The sequence below is a fragment of the Mytilus californianus genome, unplaced genomic scaffold (assembly GCF_021869535.1).
Source record: "Mytilus californianus isolate M0D057914Y unplaced genomic scaffold, xbMytCali1.0.p SCAF_92, whole genome shotgun sequence".
Classification (NCBI taxonomy): domain Eukaryota; kingdom Metazoa; phylum Mollusca; class Bivalvia; order Mytilida; family Mytilidae; genus Mytilus; species Mytilus californianus.
This window is the reverse complement of record NW_026262748.1, coordinates 361,089-375,182: the sequence shown is the minus strand read 5'-3', so window position 1 is coordinate 375,182 and position 14,094 is coordinate 361,089. Positions and strand designations below refer to the sequence as shown.

The following is a 14,094-nucleotide window of genomic DNA, read 5'->3' as shown; positions in this document are numbered from 1 at the left end:
AGTTCTTGATGGTCCTAGGCGTTGTTCAAGGACGTGGTGTGCCTCTAAAAGGTCTCTTCCAATTAGCAGTTGTATTTTGTACTTTTCCTCTATTGGTGGAATGCTTCCTCTGAGTTCTTTTAAATGAGGATGATGTATTGTAACTTCAGGAGTCGGGATTTCGTCCCGTTTATTGGGAATATTATTACATTCAATTAGTGTAGGCAGATCAAAAAAGAGGGACGAAAGATACCAGAGGGACAGTCAAATTGTACGTCACTATGTACAGATTTGATGATGAAATCTCTTCCTCTTTTCCCGAAAGTAGCTACTCTGCCGGAGCATGTTGTTAGAGAGTATTTTTCCGGTTTTTTCCCGTACGTCGAACAGACTGAAGAATTCAGGCGAGGCAAAAGACCGGTTGCTTTGGTCGTCAATAATGGCGTACATCCTGATAATTTTGTCTGTCCTGTCCTTGTGGTACACATCCACAGGTAATATCTTGGCATACGATTTCTCACTCTTATGATCCCTGTAGATCTCTGTGCAGGTCGAACTCACAGAGGTTAACTTTGTTTCAGCTGACTCTGTCTGCTCCCCGCCGTAGATTGTTCCAGGCGAATTACCTTCAGAAATGGTGTGTGGTTGCACCCTTGTTATGTGTAGTGCAGTAGCGTGTCGTTGACTTCCACACTCATTACAACGGATACTTGCGTTGCAGTCCCGACTTCTGTGTGTGGTCGACTCACAGCACTTGTAGCAAACATTATTTTGTCTTAACAGTTCCTTGCGTTCTTCAATTGATTTGGCTCGGAACGCTCGGCATTCGTTCAAGGGATGCTTTGTCTTGTGTAGGATACACAGATCTTGTTGTTGACTGCTGTCTTCAGGTTGCTGTTCAACAGCCGTCATATGGACGTTGACTTTAGAGTACGTCTGAGGTGTGAACCTTGGTGCAGCACCTTTTGTATTTGGTGTGACTTTTGACCCAAAGATGAAACCAGGATCGTTCTTAATTTTACTTATTTCCCTGATGAAGGCAGAGAATTCTGTGAAAGGCGGAAAGGCAACTTCGTGTCTAGACTTGTATCTCGAAGCCCTTGTTATCCACTTTTCTTGGAGTCCGTATGGCAGTTTTTCCACAATAGGATTTATCCCTGACGAAGAGTCGAAATAAGTTAGCAAACATCCCAGCTTGGGATTTTCTTTGTGCTACTCTTTTCTGGGATAATATCTGACAAATCGTACAGGAGTGAGTTGTCTTTATTTGTCAGTGTTGGAAAGTTGGCAAGTTTGTTGACGAGAGACGCCTCCAACATTATTGGAGCACCATATCGGTCGTCCAGTCTCTCCCATAGTCTGAGTAGGCCCCTTGTTGGGTTGTTAGCATTTGATGCCCTTATACTCATGGCATGTTTGGCAGACTCTGGTCCAAGCCATTTAATAAGTAGGTCTATCTGTTCCGAGTCTGAAACTTGTAATTCATCTATGACGTTTTTAAAACTGGCTTTCCATGTATGAAAGGATTCTGCCTGGTCGTAAAAGCTTGTTAACCGGGAGAACAGCAGGTCCTTACGTAGAAGAAATCTAGTTATCTCTGATGTAGGATTGATTGGTTGCAGGTGTGCAGCAGGTACATCATCTATAACGCCTTCCCTTTGGTGTGAAACATGGATCTCTTCTATAACGCCTTGTTTTTGGTATGCAACAGGGATCTTTTCTGAAACGCTTTGTTTTTGGTATGTAACAGGAATCTTTTCTGAAACGCCCTGTTTCCTTATGCCAGTTATTGTTCCCAGATCTGGGAATACATTAACTTCTGGTGACTTAGCATGTGAAGGCAAGACCGCAGGTGTCTGTGACGGCTAGTTCAATGCAACGGAAGGTACAAACTCAGGTGCTTCATGACTAAGCTTAACAGGAGTTTGTTTTTTATTTAGAGGGCCTGTCGGGACTGTCACTTCCTGTACGGTAGTTGGTACAGGATGTTTGTTTACGAAATCTTGTTCCCGGTGGAGCGAGTCTTCTGTCTCGTCAGGTAGATCGTCCAACGCTTGGCTGTCGTCGTACTCCAGGACACGAGCCTCGGCCTCTGCGGCTGCAGCCTCTCTCAGTGTTTCCTCCGTGCTAGGCTTGACATGTCGAAGACGTTGGAGCTTCCGCTGTGGGATGTTTTCTTCCCCTTGGATGTCTTCGTTTTTGTGGATTTAGCTTTTGTTAGGGCAAGGCGGTGCTCGTGTAAAGTATCTATGGCCAGGTCCACTTTGGACAGACGGATGTCTAATGAGAGATTACATGAATCTATGTCTTTTTGACTGTCCAATGTTCTGGTCCTTTTCAGAAAGTCAAGGTATTCATCTGTGAGCCTACGATAATTAGTACAGACTTTAACAAGTTTGTCCTGGGCTGTTGCTGGAGCTCGTTAGGAGGCGTGGTGACTTCCAATAACTGGGATTCTATATCTGTCCAGTGGGCCTCTAGTTCCTGACAGAACTTGTCACGTTTTTCTGTGAAAACTTCTTTACCCTTTTCCGTGAGGTCACGTACTCGCCTAGTCTCGGGATTTTCATCTGAATGTGTGGTATTAGACGGATTTTCTACTAGTTCAGGGACATCTCCCTCTGGGGGCTGAACCTCTTCTTGTGGTTCCGCGTGACTGGGATCCATGATGGCTCAACGTTGTTGGTTTGCTGCCTAGTACACACAGGTTGTGTCATTTACAGTACGTACGTTGCTACGTTGTCGTTCCTTGTCTGGATATGTAAAGACAGGTTGTCGTCAATTTACTGTACGTCAAGGGATGACGCGTTCCTGCGGGCAGGTTGTAGCTGTAGAACTGACGTGGAGTGGCGGTATCTGTGAGACACAACAGGCAAGTTGTAGACTTTTTACTGTCCTATGTAATGGCCTGACCACTAAGTATAACCACGATTGGGCTCAAGCAATAAGACTATCAGGTGCTGACAATTTATTCTCAAACCAATCTAAACAAATAGTAAAAAGCTGAAAATACAAAATAAAATACAATTTTACAATGTGTTCAATTAATGTTATAATGTATAAATGTCAAGTGTAGACAATAGCAAGGTCCATAGAACGCGAAATAAGGCTGCAGTTATTAAAGGTGAAGTTTCCAGTATGTCACGGATAAAGAGTTCAATTATGTGAAGAACGATTTGAAGGCATCAAATACAAAGTTACAAATGTAACTCACTCTGTGGTTCGCCACGAATTGTGTCCTAGATGACGTTTGTACTTCTCCAGTTCTGGAATGACCTTGCAATATTCAGTTCGAGATACGTGTAAGAAAGGGAAAGGTAACGATGATACGATGTTTTAAGTTCTTACAAGCTCTTATAAGGTTAAAGATGAATAATCCTCCTAAACTGGAACACATAAACATATTAAGAATATAATCAAACGAACTATATAAATTGAGGAAAGGCGTAACAGAATATTGTTGATGAGAACAGTTACCATAGTGCTTAAATCTAAGTCATTTGGTCTGTAGGCTATGCTTGAGGATAGTTGTTACATTGGCATTAATACTACATTTTCTCATTGTTATGTTGCTTCATAAATGTCTTTAAGGATGCAAATCGTTGGTAGTTGCGACATTCGGAGACTGTTCAGCCCTTTTTATTTCTCATATCTATAATAGTATTCTAGTTAAAAAATAGCTAACAGCTTATCACCATCTTTAGAAGTTTAGACATATGCATTGAATATGCATGTGATGAAATAAACACTGGCAATGAATGAAATTCTAAAGATGTCGTAAACATGTTGATTTATTAATAAGTATAAGATATCTTGGTTTGTAATTGATTGCATCCGTGTCGTTCTCTCACAAGTGCTAGTGAAGATCTCATTTGATTATACTGAACTGTACAAAATCTTGAAAAATTCATTATTAATTGTTTAAAAATTTGTCCATCTTTGACTGACAGAAATTCTATCACAAACTTCAACATAGAAACTATATTAGCAAAAGTTTCAAAGGTCGACCATCTGTGAGGGGCGCATTCATATAATATTCACGGATGTGAGTTTTGCTAACGCTAATACAACTGTGTACCAAATAGCCTTTACTTGTTATTAGTGGTTTATCTTAAACTGATACGCCTAGATCTCGCCTCCGCTACATCGTCGGAGCGAGACAAAAACTTCGTGTTTATTCAATTTAACTATTCTTTTTAATTCATATAATATAATGCAGAACCTCTTTATGATGTGCCGCAATTTAAAAAAAAACAACAATTGTATCTTTCGCTTTTCTTGCATGCATATATTCATATCATATTACAATACAAGGAATAGGTTGATAATATGATGTATTAATCATAATGTAACTTTTCATGCTATCATGTCTGTTTATATGATACAATGTATATATTATTATATATGCAATAAGGACTCAACCAATTTTGTTAATGAAAATAGTTGTATTTGTATTACACGTACAAATTATCTACTTTAAATTTATATAGTTTGGATTAATGCTGAGTATTGATATTAATCCATTTATGAAATAATTACAATCTGTGAATCAATAATTGATTGATCGATTGTTGGTTGCTTAACGTCCAGTGGCAAATATTTCATGCATGTTCAGGACGAGAACAAGTTAACAATACATACAATAGGTAGGTCTTGTAATTGAGGCCATCCGGGATGATAGTCGGGGAAATTTGGACCGCCACTGGAAAATGAGGGTATATTGGATAAGGACAGAAATTTTGCCTTGCAACAGACCACCTACGGATCCCTCATACAGCGTGGCACTCTCTTTACACGAGGCATCGGATTTAACGTCCCCATTCTGACCGGACGTGACTGCAAACTTGTACATCCCGCACAGCCAAACGGACGCCCCACTTTGGCAAGCGTTTTACTGCCGAACGCGGACGAAGACTAAGTAACAATATTTCTATTCCCCAGTCACCGGGGGGGGGGGGGGGGGGGGGGGGGGCGGAATCAATGAAACACGACATGTGGTATTTATCAACCAACAAATTATAATTGGAGTGACAGTTTAATTTGAAAAGTGGTGTTTTCTTAGTGTTGCAGATAACAAGTTCAGATATACTGCCAACATCATTTTAATTGCGATTGATTGATTGTTGGTTGCTTAACGTCCAGTTTCAAAAATTTTGATGTTAATTCTTGGGAATAGATGTAGGACTGTAAACCATGATAAAAATGTAAATCAACCATAAAGACAGAATGCTTTATGCTTGATTAAGATTTTTGTCATGGTATATACTATATATACAGTCCTACATCTATTACCAATTCTATTTCTAAGGGTTTTTTTCGAAGTACATTCGACTTATAGATAGGTGAATATCTAACAAAAAATCATTCCAAACCTGTAGCGTTAACTATTGTTCAGTAAAATAACTGAATTCTTATTAAGAGGATGTTGATTTAAAAGTAACAGATGGGATTATCGTGTATTAAATCTAAGACTAGACATGCTAAATTTCTGGCCCATTCTAATATTATACAATCATTGACATTTGATTGAGGTTGATACATACAGGTTATTAGAAAAATGATTATGCTTAGATTATCAAGTTACTGTAAAACTAATATGTAAAACTGAAGTTCCTTTTCCATGTCTTTTATTCTTTTAAATGCATAATGTGTATAAATAATCTATTTAAGTTGTCCCATCAGCACATATAAAAAAGAAGATGTGGTATGATTGCCAATGACACAGAAATTAACAACTATAGGTCACCGTACGGCCTTCAACAATGAGCAAAGCCCATACCGCATGTATATATTTTTTCTTTCTTTGGATGGTTATCAGAAAAACTTAAAACCTCTATTAATAACGTTTATGTTTATACTTTACTATTTTAACATGTTACTATCTGCATGCCATAACAGATTTATAGCTTTACTTTGCCATTTCAAAACTGCCATTTCAAAACTGAGAAAAAATATGAATTGTAAGCTGTAACATGTCGATTTTGTTTTCACTCTCAACGGCTTAGATTCAAGACTGTATACCATTGAAAAGTAAAGTTTTTCAAAATACTTTACAAATCACAATACATGAATACTAAATTACATCACTTCGCTCCTTTGATGAAACTGTTGCATATAAATTTTTATCAACACTGAAATGTAATTACCTTTGGCGTTTTTCTGATGATATAAGTGCGAGAAATACTAGACGGTGCATCATTGAACTGAATTGACCTGCGTAGGCGTGAAGACAATAAAGCTGTCATTTCACTTATCAATCATTTAACCACTTAACCAACTCACCATGCTCACCATGCTTGCATGATGTTGAACACGCGCGTCTTATCGTTCAGTCCCTTTAACAAATACCGCTGCTATAAAAGAATAAAGCTACTTTCAGCTATCATTTTTTAATCATTAACTAAAATATTTATTTCTTCTGAATTATTTTTAAAAATGCACTTGGTCTTTGTTATAGATTGAATTTCTGTTATTAATAGGTTTTTGTCGGAAACTACTAAAGTTAAATTCAACATTTTGATTGCAACAGGCGATACACGTAAATTAATAAACGTCTCTTAATATTATGTGGAATGTGATATGACTATTCCCAGCAGGCACAGCAACGTTGATTCAACATTGAATAAACGTCAGATTTCAACGTTGAATCAATGTTGAAAAGTAGTGTTGGATTGAAAATTGATATGACGTTGAAAACATAACGTTGATTCAACGTCAGCTTCCAACGTTGAAAATAGGTTGAATTTTGGTCTAAATTTGGTCAATGCAAGTTGAAAACAAGTCGAATGATGGTTGAACTGTGGTTAGTGTATGTTGAAATTAGGTCGAATGCTGGTTGAACTGTGGTCAGTAAATGTTGAAATCGGGTCGAATGCTGGTTGAACTGTGGTCAGCGTATGTTGAAATTAGGTCGAATGCTGGTTGAACTATGGTCAGCGTATGCTGAAAACATGTTGAATGTTGGTTGAACTGTGGTTACTGTATGTTGAAATCAGGTCGAATGCTGGTTTTTCTGAGGTCAGTGTATGCTGAAAACCTGTCGAATGTTGAATGAACTGTGGTCAGTGTATGTTGAAAATAGGTAGGATTTGGGCCCAGGTCGAAATTTTTAGGCTTAACGTTAATGAAAGTTGAATCTCGAAATGTGGTCAATGTTGAGAATATGATTTTGAACATTGGTTTAATTGTGTGTTGTCAACAGCTGAAATCATTACCACTTATTAGATCCATCAGTGCCAGTATATGTGTAATAAAACTTTCACAAAACTATATGTACTAAATGGTAGTAGTCATGTGTCGGTGGTTGATATACATGTAGTCTGTTGCAGAGTTCATTAGTTAGGAGATTTCTGCCTGTTCCAATATTTCCCTTTTTGTATTATCTAAATTTTATGATTAGGTGGAAAATAAGTCATTCCCTTTGTTTTGGTAATTATTATACTTGTAATGAGACCACTCACTTCTGAATCTGGTGTTTATGATACAAGACTTGACAAGAAGAACAGGCACAACTTATTAACCATACCAGGCATAGATAATCTTAAACTTTATTGTAGTGTCAGTTGGCATACATTTTTGTACTTTCATTTTTCATAATAGACAGGATCATGTTTGTTCATACACAAAATATGTTTGTGACATAAAACAGTATTATATAACATGTTGCTCACATATGCATCTTATAATTTCAAACAAACACAAACTGAATACTTAATTTTATTTAAAATGTTTATCCTTTTGCTAGACACATTCCCGATATTTCTGGGCGTATTTTAGGTATATTGCACACTAGTTCCATATTGTTGTCCATGTTGCACATTTGTGACTTGTAGCTATAGCATCTGCAACAGAAAAAAAAACATATTATACTATCTTTATCATAACTAGGTTAATATTATTTTGCAGCTCAAATAAAGATCACTACTTTAATATGTGAAAAAATAATCTCTGTGCAATAATATTGTTATTTTTTCAAATATTTATTGAGAACAACCATGTCCTTTTTTTAAACTTGAGTTCAGATATAATAAAAAAAAATAATTTTTAATACAAAAAAACCTATAGATTTTAGTAGACAATGATACTAGAGCACATTTAAAAGAAATTATGACAAAATCCCACACAATTTTTAATGTGGAAAACAATGATATATATTTCAATACTCACCTCGTATTATTTCAAAAAAGCTTGAACCACCAAAGGCATGTTTATTCTTTTTACCCGTCATGTATTTTTCAGACATGGATTTATTGGTGAAGACATCTACAAAAAATATACTTTTAAGTGCAGCATTTCCAAATTGTCACAACTCCTTCTATAACTTGAAAAAGAAAAATAAATTTTCATATGTGTGAAACGGTTACAAAATTTGGACTTCCAAAACCTTTCACAATTTGGTTGAAAATCTTCAAGTTCAATTATTTTTATTGTAGCATTAAGGGAAATTTGTCCTGCAGAATCCAACAAGATTCTCGAATCAGTGGGGGATCCGGAAATTTTTATAAGGGGGTCCACTGAGTGCATAAGAGGGGGCACACTCTAGTCATGCTTCAGTGATTTCTTATACAGTCAACCAATTTTTTCCCTCAAAAGGTTCGCCTCTGGGACCAAGGGCTTTAGAATTAATTTTAATCCTAAATCATAGTTTGAAGATCTCACAATAAGCTAATGGCATTTTAAATTTGTTTTATCTTAACAGTCACTCATCTTGAAAAACAATAATGCACCACAAGCACCAAGATCTTGACAGTCACTCATCTTAAGAAACAATAATACACCACAAGCACCGAGATCTTGACAGTCACTCATCTTGAGAAACAATAATGCACCACAAGCACCAAGATCTTGACAGTCACTCATCTTGAGATACAATATTGCACCGCAAGCACCGAGATCTTGACAGTCACTCATCTTGAGATACAATATTGCACCGCAAGTACCGATATCTTGACAGTCACTCATCTTGAGATACAATAATGCCCAACAAGCACCGAGATCTTGACAGTCACTCATCTTGACTTACAATTATGCCCCACAAGCACCGAGATCTTGACTGTCACTCATCTTAAGAGACAATAATGCCCCACAAGCACCGAGATATTGACAGTCACTCATCTTGAGATACAATATTGCAACGCAAGCACCGAGATCTTGACAGTCACTCATCTTGAGATAAAATAAAGCCTCACAAGCACCGAGATCTTGACAGTTTCTCATCTTGAGATACAATAATGCCCTACAAGCACCGAGATCTTTACAGCAACTCATATTGTTCAGTGGCGGATCCCGAAATTTTCATAAGGGTTGGCCCACTGACTGCCCTAAGAGGGGGCCCGCTCCAGTCATGCTTCAGTGAATCCCTTTATAATCAACTAATTTTTTCCCACAAAAGGGGGGACCCGCCTATGTTGTTGGTATAAAACCCATAAAACAACGCGTTTCGGCAGATAAAGCTTTGGGTGGTCACCTTAAGATGCTTTAGCTGTATTTGGCAAAACTTATAGGAATTTTTGGTCCTCAATGCTCTTCAACTTCGTACTTTATTTGACCTTTTTAACATTTTTTGATTCGAGCGTAACTGATGAGTCTTTTGTAGACGAAACGCGCGTCTGGCGCAAATACAAAATTTCAATCCTGGTATTAATGATGAGTTTATTTACTTTCATATAATTCAAAATGAATATTATTCATGGATTATTTATTTTATTGATATATTTCATTCTATTTTTAAATATTTCATCAATTAATATTTTCAGCATGTTAATTTGCTATACTCAAGCAGTAATTCAACTTTGAACCTTTGTTTACATTCTTCTTCAAACTGCAATAAATTCAAGTCTTTCCGACGTGATACGTCTTTTTTAAATTTTACGTACACATGCATATGGGTTATGTTTAGATATTAAAACTAAAGGAATATTGTCTATTTCCTTGAATATTTTGGGCTGTAATAATCCAGTACGGTCAATTGAACAAGCATCTATTTCGACTTTATCATAACTCAGTATCAAATAAACCACTTTGAAATACTCTAGTTCAGGGAAAGCGTGTTCGCGACCTAGAATTCTGAGTGGGTCAAGCGTTTAATTAAAATTCATGCGAGAATATGCGAGATTTGGATGAACTGGGGGCAAAGTCATTTGGTCTAAATCAATATTCGATGTTAAGGATGCCCGCCGCTTTCCCGTTTACCTGTGAAGTCGTTGAGTGTCATCTGTTTTTTGGTTTATGTTTATGTTTATTAAAGTAAAAAAAATATTGTTTAGAATTTCGAGACCTATAGTGTTTGAAAATAACGGGAGAAAATTGGGAAAGAAATTTGAAGGAAACTTGAAATTTACCTTGCAAATAACCAAAACGAAATTTTTGATAAAGAAGGAACGAGGGTCTACAAGTCCCTGAACTTCGAGGAAGTTTATGTGCAGAAATATCATCTTTGGAGATTGAGAATAATTTCCTGATACATGCTGACGTAATGGCATTAATTGCCAAAACAGTATATCATTCAACGGTGACACTGCATAATTTATTCTCTTTGGCTTGTGTCGGTCGGATATAGATAAACAGTTTAAACCATATGATTGTCATGTAAAACGGAGCTTTTTGAAAAGTTGTTTCTTGTCATAACACAAAGCTAGTTGATATTATGCGAAGTATTCAATAAACTATAACCATGGCTTCATAAATGTTATGTTATCAATATTGTATAAATAGTCTGATCGTTTAACCTTGGAATAGTATATACGTTCCTTGTTCAACCCATAATAAAAAAGTTCCCATAAAAACAAACAGCTATGTACAGTTCGTCGTATGGAATTTTAATTACTCTTAGAAAAAAGCCACACCCACTAATAAGCTATACAATGTCTTTACTCGGACTGTTGCATTTTGAACAAACAAGTGAAAAGTCAAGCGCAATGTAGAACAAAACAGTTTCAACATTCATATATCATTATCATGATCTTGACCTGCATGGATATGCATTTAACTTGCAACTGGACGATTAAACAAAACGGTTATTGATGACTGCATGAAAAACTTTAACCTTAGACAAAACCTGAATTTAACTGTTAAGGAAAAACGAAGTCCATTTAGTAATAAAATACGGAAAAATGAAAATAAATATTTGCAAAATTTTGTCCTGGATACTGTATTTTGGTCATAAAGAAGCTTCTGTCCCAATTTCCCGAAATTCCATTATGTTTGACAAAGATTTTGATGTTAAACAAAACTTTAACCACAGACTGAACCTAAATGCTGACGCAGCCGGCGTTACCGCTGACGACGGAATCTAGGATCGCCAAGTCTCGCTTTCGCGAAATAAATTTCTCAAGCTTGTCAAAAACAAAGAAGTATGTCAAAAGATCCAAGTAGGCAGTTATTTCACTCATAAATCTTGAAGATCTCCTTGCTTTCGACTCGACGACAATCATTGTTTTTTTTTGTCTAGGGGGGGGGTGTACTTTTTTCTAAATTAATTGTAATATAACAATATTTTTTTTCACATTTATTATCATTTTTCTACCTATTAACGTGAATTTTCTGACACAAAAATAAATATACAACAGAACTGTTCATTCAAAGTATGTAATCAAATGCCAAACTATATATATGTGTGAAAATTTACTTTCTGAAGATATAAAAAAATATATAAAGTATCTTTTATTCTGTTTAAGATCTTATAAAATCTCATTGAAATTAATTAGATATTCTGCATACTATATTATGTATGCTTCACGATAAGACAAGATAAAATGCTGAACGACCCAGATCCCTCCTTTCAAAATTGTCAATATCTGATGCATTTGAATTAAGCACGATACCTTTATGTAAATTTAATACACGCATGCAATCAGGGCTAGTATTTTGAACATATGTTTTAACGGTAACTGTCAGAACATGATTATAATTATTAAGGGTATATTAATTTTGTCTAACTGTCGCCTGGTGAGATACATAGTTTAAGGTAAAACTTCATGATACCATATGGCCTAGGTGTTGATTGACTTTTATTTTTATGACCTAAGATATGGTAATGAAATAGCACCCGTAACTTGTTGAATATATCTGCTAAGTGAACATCACAGCATGAATCTGTCCATTTTTGCGTGAAGGTGACACGCAAAGTCAGGTGACATATCAAACCGTTTCTTTTGTAATTAAGATTAATTATCATATAACAGTCAAAATAGTCTGTTTTAATCTGTCAGTGTAATCAACCACTTTTTATAAATAATCTGATTACAGTAATAACGATGCCGATCTTATAAATCAATAAACTGATAATGCCCCCAGTTCATCAAATCTCGTATCTAATCAGTCGATAACGCAAAATCACGATCGATCTTGCACATGCGCATTGTTTCCCTGAACTAGAGTATTGGTCAGATTGTGTATTAATTTGTTATGGTCACACGTGTTTCTTATCCGCCGTATTGCTTCACATGATTAGTAAATCTTCGGAATACATGCTGTGAGTGACATCTATTCTGATGCAGAGAAAATAATTTGTTTGTTTTAAATGTATTTCAAGGTCAAGAATGCCATCCGTTGTAAATCTTTGACTTTTAATTACATCAACATATAAAATATCGAGTTTGAGATTACATAGGTGAACTTCAAAAAAGGGGTTATAATGATTTGCCATACTTGCGGGGACAGCGAATAATTACAGCTACAATACTGTTAACATTAAATTATCATATAACTTTTATTAAAGCAAACAATGAATGAAAATTATACTTACTTTGCACTGCTTCGAGCAACTGTTAACTTGTTGTGGTAATCATATTGGCGCAAATAAATTCGAAATGTCGGCCTCATACGCATGCGCAAATTAGAAAAAAATCTCTTTCGCGTAAGTTAATTCATTTGCTCTTATCGTGTAAATTTGAAGATTTATATACACATGCAACATAATTCCAAATTATTAACATTTATTCCCAATAATTCTTGCAAAGTTGTATATATATAAAATGATTCAATCTCATCTGGCATGAAATATCGGTCGACACTTAAAGTCATCAACCTTAAATAAACCTTTTATCAACGTTATAATTTCAACCTATCAAAACATTGAAAGCATTAACTTAAATTCAATGTTGATTCAACGTTGACAGTTCAACGTTGATATTTTTAACCACAAATCAACGTTGATTCAACCACGTGATTTAAACGTTGATAGGATTGACGTTGATACAACGTTGATTTTACGTTGATCAACGCTACAACCATATTTCAACATATTTTCAACGTTGGTTCAACGTTGTGTGCCTGCTGGGTTGTTTCTCCCCTATCTATATATTTTTTCTTCAAATATTACATCAACCCGTTTTGGAGTTTAGTGTGACGTCCATTTTCACTGAACTAGTAAACAATTGTATTAAGGGCCAGCTGAGGACCACCGCCAGGTGCGGGATTTTCTCGCTTCGTTGAAGACCCATTGGTGGCCTTCGGCTGTTCTCTTGTCGAGTTGTTGTCTCTTTGAAATATTCCCAAATTTCCATTCTCAATTTTATCATAATATTAAAATAGTTGTTCGTTTATTTATGATTAAATTGAGATTTAAAAAAAAAATCTAGTTTAGCCCTTCAACATATTCCTGTGCCAGTCCTTACCTCGTCAGTTTTTTTGTCTTAATATGATATTCAATCCGGAGAATATGGTAATGATTGTTTAAATTATGTTTAATAACAACCTTCATATACTTGAGGTAATTTGCATGTGTAATTGTTGAAAAATCCTACATTGATAAAAGCTGACTGACGACCTATGTCGGGTATTGTTTTAAAGTATTATGTTGAAACACTATTAATCAAACACTGCTTATCATATTTTCCGAAACCAAACCATTATATTATACATTTATCTTTTTTAAATCGTGAACAACAGAAGTTATTTTTTAAATCTCAGATAAGCAACTTCTCTTATATACAATAATGTTCCCTACAGTAGGTATATACTAACCCTTTTCCATTAATATTTCCTTGCGACCCGTCAGATACTGACAATATCAAATCAGATAGTGAAATACGCTGCATGTAACCTTTTATTGCCAGATCATAACGAAAAGAAGTGTTACCTTTTGTTAATTTTATTTGCTTTGTTTATTTTATA

General features: G+C 35.7%; 1 long non-coding RNA gene across 1 annotated transcript; it reads right to left on the bottom strand.

The window, feature by feature from the left end:
* Positions 1 to 7,682: 7,682 nt before the first annotated feature.
* Positions 7,683 to 12,806, bottom strand: LOC127717246 (uncharacterized). The gene is made up of 3 exons (XR_007989158.1): positions 12,725 to 12,806; positions 8,146 to 8,241; positions 7,683 to 7,820 (listed from the first exon to the last, which is right to left on the bottom strand). It is a non-coding gene; the product is annotated as an uncharacterized LOC127717246 (long non-coding RNA).
* Positions 12,807 to 14,094: the final 1,288 nt, after the last annotated feature.